Genomic DNA, 14,067 nt, shown 5'->3' with positions numbered 1-14,067 from the left:
GTGTGTGTGTGTGTGTGTGTGTGTGTGTATGTGTCTACACATTCATATATCAGTCAGAGTTCTCAATTGTAGCAGAAAATGAATTTACTAAAGGGATATAAAGTAGACTGCAGAACTGCAAGGGAAGCTACAGAACCAGACTCAGAAAATTCATGGGAAGAACAAGGGAGGCTTGGCCAGATGCAGGACTCAACCAGCCTGGAGGATGCCACTGCCACTTCAGAATGATGGATATAACATCATCAGTGGCACTGCTACCTCTGAAAACTGGGTGTTACCACCACTACTACTACTACCACCCCATAAAGAATTCTCCCCTGTCGCTAATTTTTGATTTAAAGCCCAAGGTGGGTGAATTGGATTGGCCGAGTCTAGATTGAATAATCGCACCCTAGTAACAAAGGAGAACAGGAAAGTGAACATTTGGCCTTTTCGGCTTTTGGGTGGGAGCTGTACCCTGCCTCCCACTATGACTCACGAGATCCATGACCTATTTAACAGCACTGGGAGACTAAACTGTCCTCCAGAAGGTCACCTGCAGAAGGTAACACACTTATACATGCTTCTTGAATATATTTTTATTTTAAGCTTTTACTACTCTTTAGGGATGTTAAAGATCAAGTGTTTCTCTCTCCCTTTATTAAGGAGACCTTTCTGCTATCCTAAAATTATCTCTTTCAAAATTTTCAAGATACCCATTAATTTTAGCATTTTGAGGTTTAGTGTGTGTGCATGTTTTGGGTGGGTGTGAGCTGATCTGACCTTGCCATGTTGACAATAAAGATATTTCGAAATAATGTTTTGTTAAAATACAAATTTTAAATATTTACTTAAAAATAATTACAGACTTACAAAAAAGTTATAGAAGTATTACAGAGAGTTCCCACATACCTTCATCCAGCTTGTTTGAATGTTAATATCTTCCATAACCATCATACCATTATTGAAAAAGGAGGAAATTAATACTGATAGAATAATAACTGACTTACAGACCTTATTCCAATTTCACCAGTTTTTCCACTAATGTCTTTTTCCTGGTCCAGATTGAATCCAGGATCTCAGGTAATATTAGGCTGTCACGTTTTCTTAGTCTCATCTAAGCTGGGACAGTTCATGATTTTGACACTTTTGAAGAATTCTGGTCAGTTCCCTCAGTTTGCGTTTGTCTGATGTTTTCTTATCATTAGGTTGAGGTTATACATTATCGGCAAGAATGTAACAGAAGTAATGTTGAACCTTCTCATGCATCATATCAGGAATTATATGATGTTGATATGTCTTATTATAGCCCTTTTCTCTCTTTTACTTCTGGGACTCCCATAATGTGTATATTGGTATGCTTGATGATGTCCCAAAGGCCTCTTAGGTTCTGTTCACTTATCAATATTCTTTTTTCTTTCTGTTCCTCTGACTGAATAACTTCAATTGTCTTATCATTAAATTCACCGACTCTTCTGCCAGTTCCTTCTGCTGTTGAATCTCTACAGGGAATTTTTAATTTTTAATTTTACTTTTTATTTCAATTATTGTGGTCTTCAGCTCCAGTAGGTTCCATTCTATGATTTCTATCTGTTCATTCAAATTCTCATTTTGTTCATAAATCATATTTCTGGTTTCCTTTAATTCTTTGTCCATGTTTTCCTTTAGCTCTTTGAGAATATGTAAGACAGTTTGTTGTTGTTGTTGTTTTAAGTCTTTGTCTGGTATATCCAAAGTCTGGGCTTCCTTATTGATGGCTGCTGACATTTTATATTGTTCCTTTGAATGGGCCACAATTTCCCATTTCTTTGTATGCTTTGTAATTTTTGTTGCACACTGAAACACTGGAATTTAATCACTAAAATGTCTGTTCCTTTAGCTTGTAACCAGTTAGTGTTATGACAGAGATTTCCTTGAATGGAAGGAAGGAAGGAGACAGAGAGGGAGAAACAGAGAGGGGAAAAGAAAGAAAGGAAGGAAGAAAGGGAGGGGGGAGGGAGAAAGGTAAGAGAAACAAAAAGAAAGGAAAGACATTGCCCATCTTGGCAGATTTGCTCTGTGCAAGTGCTCTCCTTCAGAGCTTAGCCAGCCCTACAATGAGTCTAATGAACAGCCAGAGCAAAAGCAAAGGAGCCTCTCTGATCTTCTCTGAGCATGCCCCCTGTCCTAGGCATACACATGAAATCCTATTTATACAGAAACTCCAAATGTTCCTGTCCCCCAGAAATTTGCAATCTTTCCTCTGGTCTGGTGCTCTGTTGCTCTATTACATGCCTTAAAGATGGCGATCCTTTACCCCAGACAGCTCAGCTGTAGTGTGATTATTTTCTGACAGCATTTTAGCTGCATTGCTAGCTATTTCTATGTCTATAGCAAATTCTGGGACAAGCAGAGACAAATGTCCTAGTTCAAGCCTTAAGGCTGCCACCAGATATACTGCTATAGATTTACATTCACTCCAAAATGCGCATAAGAATTCTCTGCTCCCTCAGGAATTGGAACAGGGATATGAACTGGAAGCATGAGCTGACTGCACCAAGCCAGGGAGGGGTTGGGGAAAGAACCAGCAAAGGTGCCACCACACAGTTTTCCTAATGTTTTTAAGTTGTCTTTTTCATGATTCAGTGCTACCCATTTACTGCAACCCTTTGCTGTCTTCTAGAGCTCTGAAAAAGATGTTCTGTAATCTTTTTGTCTGTTATTCAAAAGTTCTGTGGGAGGATGGAACCCTCAAGCATCTTGCACAGTCTTCATGGTCAGGATCCCATTTAACTTCAAGAACAAAGATTTAATTTATCTATTTTAAAAAATCCATTGGGGCCACATTCCCTTCTGTGGTACAGTTCTTCTCCAAAGTCATTTATTACATAAGAGAATTCTGAAGAATTTTTACACCTATAATTAGAATTTAGAGGTCCTTTAGCCCTATGTATTCATTTTGCAAGTGAAGAGATTGAAGCATGGAAAGGTTAAGCAATTTACTTTAATTAAATGACTCTTTAGGGGCAGCAATGGCATAAGATCTAGTACAGTTCTCTTCCCTTACTTTACAATGCTGTGTTCTCTTTCTCTCCCTATCAAAATTAATCCTCAGGGACACTGAGAAACACATCTATAATAAGACTCACTGTGCCATCTCTCCCAAGGATATGCATCTAGAAGGGTTTGTGATCCAAAGATAAGTAAGGCAGGAAGGGAGCTGGTAAGGATCATATTTAAACATGGACCAGAGGTCCTAAGCAAAGTGTTAATACAGGTACAAAAGGCAAAAGTCAAGGCATGGATATTCAATCACCAGAAACAAGGAAATTAGGCTAGTGGACCATGGAGAAAAAAAATCAGATCTCAGTCAGGTTTTGGGAACAGAAGACCAGCCCCAAGAAAAAATGTTTGAGCATATTGCGGTCAGGATCCAGGCAGAAAGAGTAACGGGCAGGGACACAAGCATCAATAATTAGTCAATTCATTCATTCATTCATTTATTCAATTGAGTTGGATATGGACTTTAGGATTTTTGTGACTCAACCCATCCAAAACTGAGCTCATTACAGCCTTCCTTTCTCTCTTCACTCTCGCAGGCAATTTCCCTACCTTTTCAGGTGGCCTGGGTCTCCAGTCACTCACTCTAGTCAGCCACTCATACTTCATTCCTTACACACAAACATTTACTAAGATATATGTGTCTTACATTCTAAATATCTCTCTAATCTACTCTCTGTTCTCCATTCTTAACCTGCATACTTGGGTGAGATCCTCATCATCTCTCATTTGGGACTGGACTAACCCAAGACCTCTTAACTGACCCCCTGGCTCTTGCCTTAACTTTATACAATCTATCTTCCACATAAACCACAAAATGAGTCTTCAAAAACATAAGTCTGACCTTGCATCTCTCTTGCCTAAAGTCATTTACTGAAATGAAGAAAACAGTCTTCCCTCTCAACACCAACCCACTTCAATGCCCAAAAGGGGCATGCCCAAATCACTGTGTAGTATAGGGATAAAGAGTAGTTTGAAATACTTTTCGTACTGCACAGTACAGAAAGTAAAGCTGAACAAAATCTTCTTAATCAATTGGAAAACAGAATATGTATTAGTTCTTAAAGAACTGTAAACTACTCTCCTACAAGATAAAATAAAAGCACCTGGTCCAAGCATATCTTTGTAATCAGGCAATCACTATCAAACTCAAACACACACACACTCTCACAATAAAACATAAATTAGCTTTAGGTTTCTAAAGGAGTATCATTTTCTAAGAATGTGGACTTAGGGATGGAGTAAAGAATTTTTTTTTTTTTTTTTTTTTTGGCTTATCATACCTTATCTGACATAAGTAGTCTCAATTTCTCAATATAAAAAATAATGGCTATCATGTATTTTGCTATAACTTCAAACTAGTACTACAGTGAAATGTTCAAAATAGCTTTCCCTCTTTGAGATACAAATTTTGTGTGTGGGAAAACATTCAAGCCCCATCGAAGTGTCTTTAGTACCTCCATATGTTTTAATTCATACAGCATTTTGAAAGCTTGCTCTGCTACTAAATGGTTTATAGGCAAATCTTCCTAAGTTTAAAAATAAAAATAGCAAAATGTCATCAGGCTACTAGATCCAGTAAATGACAAAAAAAAAAAAATCATTTAAATTATGGCCATTTAAACTTAGCAAAATGTTTTAATTTTATGCCATTTCTATAATCTTGGTTCACTATCTCAGTAATAAAATACATAAAGCATAAACATCAGTACAGAATTAATTATTTCCTTCAATGTATGTGGACTCCACACATTATTTTCATCAAGGGTAATAGATCTAAAATTTAGAAGTGCTCCTAATGCAGTCAATTTAGGCAACAGCACATGGAAATACAGCTATGGGAAAAGGCTCTGGCAGTCTTGCCTAATTACTTGAGACTGCAGCTGATCTCTTTTTCTTCAACCACTATTCCACTTTGATCTTCATTACCTATGATAGAAGGACCCAGGAAATTCCCTTTTTCATTATGTCCCCCATCCTTTCCTTCTCTCTTGTTTCTACTCCCCACTCACCTAGCTCTGCTGGAGAAGTTGGATCTTTTCAATGTGGGCCAGATCCTTTCAGACAATTTTTCCCTTGATAATATGTATTTCATGGCTTTCAAATGATCTGTAAAAGAGAATGAACCCTCCAGAGTCGCTCCCTTGCTGGTAGTTACGGTGGATGAATGGGATCCCACTCTCTGAGAGGCCTTTGAGATTGTGGTTAAGTGTGAACTTGGCAGTCAGACTGCCTGCAGTCAAATCCCAGCTCTATCTCTTTCTGTGTGTCCTTAGATAAGTTATCAATTTCAGTAAGGGCATCCTTAAAATTCTAAAATTTTAGAAAAATTCCTGGAGCATAATTGGTGTACAGTATTAGGTGCTATTGCATTACTATTACTGTTCTACCAACACCACCATTATTATTGCTGAAGTAGATAAGAGTGAGAAAGAGATGAATTTTCTGATCACATTCTATAGGTCACATCAGAACAAAGTAACTCACTTCTTTGGGCAAAGGCTCTTGCTGCAGTTATACAACATATTAAGAAAACTATATGTTATGATCCACTAATGAGTTGGAATTCAGAGTTTAAAAAAAGAATTCTAAAGAACGCCCCAAATATGATTTTGTCTTCACAAAAACCTTGTGAGGGAGGCAAGGCTAATGTTAATTCTGTCAAAACGTAGCTGAAGCCTACACTTAGAAAACAGAAGCTGTGACTGAAGAATAGGAGAAAGAAGAAATGGTTTGGGGCCTAAGATGACCAGAAGTCATCATGAGGACAGCAGCCATTTGAGTTTGAGGGAGAGGAAGAATAGCTGCAGAGACAGCTATTCTAAAGAGAAGTTTTGCCTAAGCCCTTGAAAACATCTGGTATGCCACATCGGGTTAGAATGTACTTGGTTGCTAGTGTCTTAAAAAGCTACTAAAGTAGGCTGCAAGGCTCTACTCATCACTTTCCTACAGTTCACCCTCTGTACCTCCCATCCATAACAATCCAGTCCAGTTTTGCAAACTTCATTCGTCTGCATACTACTCTCATAATTCTTGCCCTATCTATTCACCACCTTATTGTTTACTTAATTTTTAAACACTGAATTAGGATTTGATCCTTGCATCACTTTGTAGGACATAATTGAAGGCCACAAAAACTCTGATAAGGAAGAAAACTAGTAAGTATTTTAAAACTCTGAATTGTTTAATTTTAGCAGAATCTTGTAAAGGCTCTTTAATTGGTGTCTAACATAAAAGTTTCTGAAAAGTTTCAAGAAATGTGGTGAATTACTAAAGCTTGGATAATTAGTAGAAAACACAGGGGAGATTCACTGTGGCACTAAAAGTTTTAGAGCTTAAATCATCACTGGTTGCATCACTTCTCCGGTTTTAATGAATCAAACAGTAAGTTAAAAGAGAATGCACACAGACCAAAGAACAGTTTCACATTTGGGCTCAGACTTTACTTTCTGTATACAAAAGCCCTACTAGTGGCTCTACTGAGTGAATATTTAAAATTTACTATTTTGTTTATAATGGTTAAAACTGTAATGTTTGGCCTTATCAGCTTACAAAATAAATCATAGCTGCCCTGAAGCTGAGAAACATGGCTCAGGAAATATCTCTACTAGGGAGAAGCATCCCTTTTATAGGCTTTCTAGAGATTATAATCACCCTGCACAGAGTCTGACCATTTCAGATGACATAACAGCCCTAATTAGACAACTGAAGATGACTTCACTCCTAAGAAGTCTTTATTAGACACCAAAACCTACTTTTTTTTTTTTTTTCCAAGAACTAGGGAACACTTATCCCATATGATAGTTAATTTCATGTGCCAGCTCAGCTAGGTTATGGTGTCCAGTTGTTAATCAAACAAGCACTGGCCTGATTGTTACTGTGAAGGTATTTCATGGATCTAAATCATTAGTCAGTCGATAGCACCTATGGATGATTATACCTACAATAAACAAAGGAGATTGTCTTCAGCTACAAGAGAGGTCTCATTCAATCAGCTGGAGGCCTTAAAGTGAGAAATGAGGATTTCAGCATTTAGAAAGAAGAATTTCTATTTCTACTTCAGCCAGCCAGCTTCTCATTGGGAATTCATCATCATCTACATTGGAGCAATCAATTCGTGGCCTAACCATCAGAATTTCGACTTGCCAATCCCCTTGGTCATGTAAGCCAATTCCTATAATAAATTTCTTAATATTTACACACACACACAACACATACCTCCATCCTGTCAGTTCTGTTTCTCTGGAGAACCCTGACTAATCCTGTATCTCTGGAGACCCATATTGCCAACCGACAAGATAATAATGAAAATAAAATTAACTGTTCAATATTAGCTAAAATAACACTAAATCAAAGCATATAAACCTTATCATCCAAATTCCCAACTCCCAATAGCCTCAATACCATTAGAAAATTAAGTACCATGAAACGGAATGATCAAATGTGTCTTATGGAACTGGACAATTTATCATACAGATTTGTAAATCTGTAACCAGTGAGAGTAAATAACTAAATTCAATCATTTTTTAAATTCTCAATTTTGCACCAGTGCACAACTCTTAAATGAGCTTTAAGCCTTCATAAGGTTTATGTTAAACACCAATTTGTCAACTTTACCTTCCAAAACTCTTCAGAATACAAACATCCAAGCATCATCTCCAACACTACTACCGTAATCCAGGCAATTATCTGGATGTCTGCAGTAGTCCCCAACCAGTCTCCCTGCTTCCACTTTTCTCCTCATATAGTTTTTCTCCATGGAAAACATACAGAGTGATTCTTTAAAATGTAATTTGGATCATGTTATCCCTCTCCTAAAAATTCTCTAATGCCTTTCCGTTACCCTCAGAATAGTATCTAAACTCCTTCACATAGCCTATAAGGCCCCGCTTGATTGGATACCCTCCCACGCCAACCTTTTCCCACTTCCTTATTCCCTCTTCCCTACGGGAGGAGGGGAGACTTATTAATCCGATTTGTGAATTGGGAAGGATTAACTGAGAATGCTTGGTTCAGCTCTTCTTTTTTCTTCTTGTGTGCAAGCTGCCCTTTGGGAGTAATTCTCTGCTCCATTCCCTAGATCTTCCTGGAACAGGCCTGGCTGGAATCAGTATCAGCTGTCCTGGGTAGGCAAGTCTGTCTAATTCCACAAGTTAGTCAGCAGGCACTTTTGGCTTTAATCCTCCACATCTATCAGTAATAAAGGTGGATACTGGCCTTCATCTGTCATGCTTTAGTTTTATTTTGCAATTTTTTCAGAACCCAGTTTAGGGCTACTGAAGACTCCAATACACTGAAACTTACACACATGCAAGGCACGCACACTTTCTATGTGAGTACAGATAAAAGTCTACAAGTGTTAAGAGTGCTGATCCCTGGATGGTATTATTTCAGAAGACATATTTTCTTCATCTTTTCCATTTTAGATGAAAATTTTTAAAAATACTTTTATACAAATATTAATTTTATAATCAGAAAAAAAGAGCCAATAGTAACTTTCTGGGGGCCATTAAATAAGGCAAAACTTGGGACCACGTTTTCAGGGGAAATCATGGGTTCTATTTTGAAAAGGCACATTATTTTAAAGTGTCTACGTGACAACTAACAAATGTTGAATAGGCAGCTGGATATAGAAGCTTTACCTCTAAAGTTACCTTTGGTTTTGTGTTATGGAGGATACTTTCTCTGTTCATAATGTGTGTTAATAGTTGCTCAATCTATTGATTTCTATCTCCTTTTTTACTTGAATTCTTATGAAATATAGGAAATGGGGTTCATTAATGCTTCTTTAAACTTGTATCATATTATATTTAAAATTTTCTTTAAATATTTTAAAAGTTGATTATTGAGACACTAATAAGCTGAAGAGAGTTAAAAATGATTAATCATAACTATAAGCAATGCAAACAAAAATATGCTTATCTTGCTGATATTTCATGATTATTTTTCTTTTACTTTTATATTTTATCTAAATTCAAGTTACCAAATAGTGAAAAAAAAAAAGCATGTAATTCTCTTGAATCTACACGTCCCTTTGGTCTTTTTACTCAATGTAACGAATAGAAAAAGACTATAGTGTTTACTTATAATGTTTATGTAAGATATTTGACTGTAATAGCAACTATTGTTCATATATTTTTAATTGGAGATTTTTGATTCATGACTTATTTCTAATTTTTCTATCCTGAATATCAATATACACCCATAAATATTCATAAAAATTTATACTCCTACTATGTTTCAGGGAAAATTCTAATTCTCCTACCCATATTTACAAGTTAAAATGTTTTAAGAATACTTTTTTTTTTAATCAGCTGGAGGTTTTCATCTCTTTTAATTTTAAAATTAATTTATTTATCAAATTAAAAAAAACATTTCCAAACAAAACAAAGCAATGGGAAAAACAAATATCCTGAAATAATACTTTTAAAGATATTTAGAAGTAAACGCTTATGTTACCACAATTTCTGCTTTTTCTTCAGGCTTTCTCAAGCAACTTTGATCACTATAGTCATCTAAATCTAAGAATTTTTTCACACATTGTTTTCATCAGTTAATTTTTTTTTTCTTCTACACATGAATGTCTATGCGTCTAGGCAGTGTATGAGTTGTACCTTTTTAAGGATACCACACAAGGTCTACATTCCAAATTAAAGTATACAAGCAAGGATTTTTGGGGTATGATTCAAATGCTTACATGCAGGTAAATTAAACCCTTGAAATTTAATTCAACAAATACTTATCAAGTCTCTACTACATATGTTTCACATTACAGTAGATCCAAAGATAAAAAAATTCATGCCTCAAAGAGCTTATTAAGAGTGATACATAAATGCCTTTGTCCTCAGCCAACTAACACAGGGCCAAAGATCACCTACTTCATCTATTCTCACATTCCAGTGACAAGAAAACTCAGGATTAGAAGTTTCACTGTACAAGCAATTTTGAAAAGATTAAATATAATCAATGCTAATAAGAATATGGATTTTTTTGACAGCTTTACTGAAGAATAATTTAATACCATAAAAAATATGTGTTTTAAGTGTATAATTAATTCAGTGATTTTTCAAAAACTTGAGAGCTGTGACCATTACCACAACCAGTTTAGAACATTTTCATCAGGATCATTCATTCTTGAACATAAAGCAGTACAGCACAGTGATTAGGAATGCAGATTCTGGAGTGAGACTGCCTGGCTCCATATTCACTAGCTGTGTGACCTTGGGCAAGTTGTTAAGCCTTTCTCTGCTGCACTTTAATTTCCTCATTTAAAATATGTGGTTAACGGCAGTACTTACATCACAGTACTGTTTTGAGGGTCAAAGGAATGAACATATATATATATACACAAAACACTGAGAACAGTCCCCAGCACAAAGTGAGTGCTAAATAAATATTAGCTATTATTATCACATGCTTTAGGATCTAGCTATTGGAAAATAATAGACTGAAAATACTGCTGATAAAATGAAATAAAATAATTACCCAGTTATAAGTGCTAAGAAGACAATAAAACAAGGCAATGTAACAGAAATACAGAGCTGGGAAAAGGAACGGCAGTATTCTAGCAAAACAGTCTGGCTTGAGAACCAGCCTTCTTAATTTCTATGCTTTTCTTCCACACTGCTTTGAGGGTGTTTGAGATGATATTTCAGCAGAGGCCAGAATGAGAAGTTGATAGGCATGTTGAATACCTAGGGTAACAGCCTACAGGCAACAAGAGTAGTAAGTCCAAAGGCCCCTAGGTGGGATAAAGACTCATAGTATTTGATGAGCAGAAAGAGGCCAGCTAGCCTGGAGTTTAGTGAACACTAGGGAGACCAGTAGAACGCGAGGTTGAAGAGATAGCCAGACACCAGATCATTGCATTATTTCACTATTGGAATCATCCCTTCCCTATCCGACAGTTTGAGCCTAAGTTACACTGCTAACTGGAAAGGAAACTCACCATTACCATGAGCCACAGTATGGCAAACCATTCTCAGCTTATTTGAAAGAAAGATTTTAAAATGGAAGACTGCTTAAAAAAAATACTTGAATTAATCCTGTTATTTGAATGTTTTCAGGGGTTAAACTTCTGGATAATTAATCTTCTGTGGTATAAATAAAACATGGTGACTGTTCTAGAGTCTCCTGGAGGGAATGGCAACTGATGTGGCCTCCTCTAATGGATGAGATTTCCATCAGTGGAAGGGACTCACAGGAGAGGCATAGGGGGCAGAGTGGTCAGTATAGGGAAAGGCAATAAAGTAGAGAATGTTCATGAGGAAAGAGTATAATCTAGTCTGGTTTAAAAAGAAGTTTTTCTATTTATGGAGAGAGTTGTGAGAGAGACTCAAAAGTAGGTGAAAGACATAAGCTGAAAGCTGTCAGTCTGAGGAAAGTGAACTTTATTCAGTATGTGGTAAGGATGAAACAGTGAGTTTTGCATGAAATATGATTTAAGTTATGCCTGGGTATATGAAAGCCATGGACAGAGAAGAGTGGTGATATCCAAATCATAAGTGAGAGATGATGAGGATCTGAAGCAGAGGAAAGGAAATGGAGATGAAATTGAGGAGACAGATGTGAGTGACACTAAGACACAGAATTTGTAAGATTTATTGGTTATAGGAGGTAGAGAATATTCCAAATTTCTAAATGGAGAAATTATTAAGAAAAACAGCAAAGTCAGGAAGAGGAGGTTCTAAAGGAGATGAGCATTTGTATTTTGGGTATATTGCAGTTAAATGCTGGTATATCATCCTAGTGTGGTTTTTCCACAGGCAGCTGATTCTACTTCTGGAGTACAAAAGAATATAGAGGATGGAATTAAAAAAAACACTCTCAACAGTCTCTGAAAGTAGTGATAACTGAACTTAAAATAGTTCATCTCCCTGAAAAAAAAAATGGGATGATGAGGTCCCTTTACACACACTAATATGGAGACAGTGGGAAACACAGCCAGTGAAGGAGGATGAGAACAATAACAAGGAGGTATAGTCACACAGTCAAGTATGCCTAGTTGTCTTGAATTTAGAGAAAACAAGAGGGGAGTTGATAGGAGAAGAGGTTTGTTTCAGAGTGTGGTACTGTCAGTGAGGAAAACAAGGACTGAAAAAACACAGCTGAATTGGGAAAAGGAAGGAGTAAATCTTACATTATTCCATCCCCCTGCCCTACATTTTCTCATTCCAGAACTTCTAGTCAAATGATGGATCCTGAACTGATCCTTTGTCTCCTTTCTCTCTCTGTTTTATTCTACTTTCTGAGAGACTTCCTTGTCTATAATTTTCAATATTCCTACTGATATTTTTCCTTTACTATCATCTACTTATTTTCTAAGAACTCTTGATCTCTAAATGTATGTTTTGTTTTTTTTTTTTTTTTGTTTTTTTTTTTTGGTAGTATCCTGCTTTGGTTTCTGGGTTGCAAGATTCTTTCTTTACTCTCTTAGAATAGTACAGGGAATTTTTTTCTTGAAATTTTATTCTGTTTCCTACATTGTCTCCTTACTCTAGCTTATTCTGTTTGTTTTAGTCCCAACACATCATATTAGAGGAATTCTTCAAATGTCTTGAATCCTAGAATATCCATTAATATTTAAGAGTAAGATACAAACAACTTTATTAGAAGTCCTCCATCAGGGGTTAAAAGCTTTTTCTGTAAAGGGCCATATAGTAAATCTTTTAGATTTTGAGGGCCATATGGTCTCTGTCACAACTACTCAACTCCACTAATGTAGCACAAAATCAGCCATGGATAATACATAAACAAGGAGCAAGGCTGTTCTAATAAAGCTTCATATAAGAACTCTGAAGTCTGAATTTCATATAATTTTCATGTGCCAAAATTTTTTATTTTGATTTTTTTTTAAACTACATTGTTAGGCAGAATAATGCCTCCCTTAGATGTTCACTTCCTAATCCTTGGGACCTGTGAACATATACCTTACATGGTGTGGTGATTTGAAGCTGTTTATACCCCAGAAAAACATACTCATAAAGTTGATCCATTCCTGTGGATTTTAAGTAGGATTTTTTGATGAGGCTACTTCAGTTAAGATGTGACCCACCTCATTCAGAATGGGTCTTAATCCTATTGCTGGAGTCCTTTATAAGAGAATGAAATTACAACACAGAGAGAGAAAGCAAGAAAGCTGAAATCAGCAAAAGCCAGAAGAGAAGGAAGAGACAAGGAGATGCTGCCATGTGCCTTGAAACGTGACAGAGGAACCAAGAACAGCCAGCAGCCAGTCTTTGGGAGGAAAGCATCACCCTGATAGTGGACACTTTTTAATTTGGACACTTTCATGGACTCAAAACTGTAAGTTAATAAATTCGCATTGTTTAATCCAACCCATTTCATGTAGTTGCTAGGAGCAACCTAGGAAACTAAAACACATGGAAAAGGGGAATTAAGGTTGCAGATCAAATTAAGGTTACCTGACCTCAAAATAGATTATCATGGATTATCCAGATGGGAAAAAATGTAATCACAAGGTTCTTTAAAAGTGGGAGTGGGAGGTAGAAAAGAAGGTCACACTGATGTGATTTAAGTGGACTAAACCCACTGTTGTTGGCTTTGAAGGTGGAGGAAGTGGGCACAATCCAAGGAATGTGGACAGTCTCTAGCAACTGGAAAGGGCAAGGAAATGGATTCTACCCTAGAGCCTCCAGAAAGGAACAAAACCAACAGTAAAACACTAAATCTGTGTTGCTTTAGGACTAAGCTTGTGGTAATTTCTTACATCAGGCATAGAAAACAATTATAACCACTGAAACACGTAAAAAGCACTCTTATCTGGCTGACCACATGAAAACACATGTTGGGCCACTATTTCAAAGGCAAGATGTCACAACTATAAATATAGATGGACCTAACAACAGAGCTCCCAAATACATAAAGCAAATACTGACAGACTGGAAGGGAGATATTGACAGTTTTATATTAACATTAGGGTAGGTTAACATACTACACTAATAATGGATAGAAAATCTAGTCAGAAGAACAAAAAGGAAGTATAAGACTTGAATGATATACTAAACTAACTAGACCTAAAGACATCTA

At 36.5% G+C, this 14,067-nt stretch overlaps 1 protein-coding gene across 2 annotated transcripts in view; it reads right to left on the bottom strand.

Annotated features, from left to right (window-relative positions):
- The window catches only part of WDR70 (WD repeat domain 70), a 558,042-nt gene that overhangs the window by 162,221 nt on the left and 381,754 nt on the right, over positions 1-14,067 (bottom strand). The gene's annotated exons all lie outside the window — the stretch shown is intronic.

This window comes from Choloepus didactylus, chromosome 11, assembly GCF_015220235.1.
Source record: "Choloepus didactylus isolate mChoDid1 chromosome 11, mChoDid1.pri, whole genome shotgun sequence".
Lineage (NCBI taxonomy): Eukaryota > Metazoa > Chordata > Mammalia > Pilosa > Megalonychidae > Choloepus > Choloepus didactylus.
The sequence above is the reverse complement of the archived record's forward strand: the minus strand, read 5'-3'. Positions and strand labels throughout refer to the sequence as shown.